At 46.6% G+C, this 3,232-nt stretch overlaps 1 protein-coding gene and 1 pseudogene across 1 annotated transcript in view; both read right to left on the reverse strand.

The window, feature by feature from the left end:
- The window catches only part of LOC105886610, a 7,307-nt pseudogene extending 6,168 nt beyond the window's left edge, over positions 1 to 1,139 (reverse strand).
- SERINC5 (serine incorporator 5) overlaps positions 1 to 3,232 on the reverse strand; it is a 123,251-nt gene that overhangs the window by 44,096 nt on the left and 75,923 nt on the right. The window lies entirely within an intron of this gene.

Below are 3,232 nucleotides of genomic sequence, written 5' to 3' on the forward strand. Positions count from 1 at the left end.
GGCTGGATTTGAACTGGCCACCTTAGGTGTTATGTGGCTGGCGCCTTAGCCACTTGAGCCACAGGCGCTGAGCCCTTACATTTCATTCTATGAAATTTCTAGAGTTTTAAATGAAACCGAGCACACAGAAAGCTTCTGGCAGCTCAGCATGAAGGATAAATCAAGTTTGTGAAGACTGGAAGAACAAGGTCTGCATGTCTGGTTAATATTCCTCACTGAAAAGTAATCTCGGACGAGAGACTCTTGGTCTGCCTCGCCCTTTTCTGATATTCCACTTATCTCCACACTTTCCAGGACAGTTTGGTTTTGTCCATGAAGTAGTTTCAGGGTCAATGACGGTGCTATCTGCCTGTTACTAGGTCACAAAGTGGGCAGGACTAAAATCAGCTTCCATCCTCTATTAAACAGCCTCTTTTTGGCAGTCAAAGCTCAGTAAGTGATAGTCTTTGAGGCCCTTTTGGGGACTGGAGCTATTTTTTAAAAATGCTAACAACAACCAGTACCTACTTCTCCTTTGTCTGCATATCTGAACATTTTTCTTATGTCATTAAAATCTGAGAGGAAATAAAATTCTACACAGTCTGGTTTCCTTTGACCCTTCCACTTCTCATACGACTTACTGTCCCTAAACAATAATTATTCAGAATCTCAAAAACAGGCAAAGCCAGGGGCTGGGGAAGCGGTCCCAGCTGCTCTTCTACCACACACATTTTGTCAGGATCAAACTACCACAAATATGAATAAACAGCTAAAAACCAACTCTAGTCAAACTATCCCACAGTAAGATTTCAGTCCAGACAAGACAACTCACAGGAGACTAATTACGATGGGAAGAAGGGCTCCTCCATAGAAACAGACCAGGGTCCAAGCTCACTCAAAGTGCAAACAAGAACCACAACAGTTACCGCAGGAGAACAGGAGTTACTCCTGTTAGGACAATTAGTCCTGTACGGCTGACAAAGGGCTCTGTGCCTAACAAACACGCTTGTGATGTTTTTCTCTGAGGACATTTTCCTGCTCTCAGTCATCTACAATGAATATCTGTACCTGAAGACCCATCCAGCTTGGCTTGAGCCAACATCCTGCTGCACCCTGAGAATATCCACCCTCTGGATGCAGGAACACACAGCTCACTCCATCACGACCTCAGCTCCCCCACCCTTAAAACCTGACCCCCAAACCGCCATTGAGGCAGTTATCTTTGGGGCACAGCCCTTCCTTGGGTGGGAGCTTTATGCCAATGCTGTGGCTTGGCCTACCTTAGCCTCCCCATGACTCTTTCCAACTGCGGACCCTAACAATTTCCAGTGAAAAATTATGTAGCAACAGCAGTGGGATCTGGAAGATGTGGAATGGACACAGATCCTATTTGCCAATTTGATACAGCCTGGGAATAAAGGAAGAGGAGGAACCCAGGACTGGGCACCCCGGGTTCCAGGTTGGCAGGTTGACTGTGGACAGGAACCACAGGAGAGCAGCTTTGGGGTGGTGGGACAGAAAGTGCCTTAAGGGCAGGTTACACTGGAGGTGCTGCATCGAGAAGCCTGGGGAGATGGCTGAACAAGAGTACTCTAGAAAGACAGCTGGACTAGAGAAGGGGATTTGGAGTGGATCAAGGCGCCTGGAGAAGAATGTGCAGAAAGGGAGGGGTGTGGAGGTGAGCCAAACACAGAGCTCTGGGGAACGCAGAGAGTGGGGCCTGGGAAGAAGGAAAATTTACAGGAGGATTCTGCAAAGGTACAAAACAAGGGAGAAGTAGAAAGAGCCTTTCAAGAAGTACAGAGTGGTTGGCAGTGTCAGGAACGGACGAGGTCAGAAGCAATGAGGCCCTGGTCCCAACACTGAATTCAGCAGCAAGGAATCATCTGAGACCTTGGTCCCAATAGTCTGCAGAGCAGAGTGGGAGCAGCAACTGGGCTGTAGAAGGCTGAGATAACCAGGGGCCCTGGGGTTGGGTCAGGAGGTGAACCTGGTTAACATTTTATCCACACTTTTTTTTTTTGAGGCAGAGTCTCACTCTGGGTAAAATGTCATGGTATCCTCATAGCTCACAGCAACCTCAAACTCTTGAGCTCAAGAGATCCTCTTGCCTCAGCTTCCTGAGTAGCTGGGACTACAGGTGCCCAACACAATGCCCAGCTAATTTTTTTCTATTTTTAGAAAAAATATTAGTAGAGACAGTGTCTCTTGCTCTTGCTCAGGCTGGTCTTGAACTTCTGAGTTCACAATTCACCTGTCTCAGTCTTCCAGAGTGCTAGGATTATGGCCCTTGTCCTTATCCACACCTTCTTTCTTTTCTTTTCTTTCAAGACAGAGCCTCAAGCTGTCACCCTGGGTAGAGTGCGGTGGCATCACAACTCACAGCAACCTCCAACTCCTGGGCTGAAGTAAGTCTCCTGCCTCCGCCTCCCAAGTTGCTGGGACTACAGGCGCCTGCCATAACGCCTGGCTATTTTTTGGTTGCAACCGTCATTGTTGTTTGGTGGGTCCAGGCTGGGGATTCGAACCCGCCAGCTCAGGTGTACGTGGCTGGCGCCTTAGCCGGTTGAGCCACAGGTGCCAAGCCCCTTATCCACACTTTCAAGAAACCTAACTGCAAAGGCAAGAGTTTGAGGCCTGTTCTAAATTTCACTTATTTGCACTACTACAGGTGATGCATAATTATTAACATATTCTTATTGCTCCCAAAATGTAAACTTCAATACAGATACAAATAACAAATAACCAAGTACCGCTGACTGCCATTACCCCAATCCTAACTGGACTGCTTCCCAGAGGCAGCATAGCCCAGGTTGGGGTGTATCTTTCTAGAGCAGTGTGTTTTAATCTCTTTTATCTCATGGTACACTTAAACTGATAGTTAAGCTTCCACAGCACACTTAAATTATGTTGATCGAAAAAAATCATGCTTATTGCACTTTGAAAATAATTTAATTAATGATCTTCAAAATTTTCACAGCACATCTAAGATCCTTTCAGGGCACACAGGTTAAAAAAAAAAAAATCAGTGTTCTAGACCCCGTGCTGTGCCCTTAGTCCACCTGTATTATGTCTTGCAGATAGTTACATGTTCAACACAGAAATCCATGTTTGTCTTTTTAAACTACGATAAAGAATTCTACAGTCTGGGCTCGGCACCTGTAGTCCCAGCTACTTGGGAGGCAGAGGCAGGAGACTCGCTTGAGCCCAGGAGTTGGAGGTTGCTGTGAGCTGTGATGCCACGGCATTCTAC

The sequence above is a fragment of the Otolemur garnettii genome, unplaced genomic scaffold (genome assembly GCF_000181295.1).
Source record: "Otolemur garnettii isolate 467f Iridium unplaced genomic scaffold, OtoGar3 scaffold00017, whole genome shotgun sequence".
Taxonomy (NCBI): domain Eukaryota; kingdom Metazoa; phylum Chordata; class Mammalia; order Primates; family Galagidae; genus Otolemur; species Otolemur garnettii.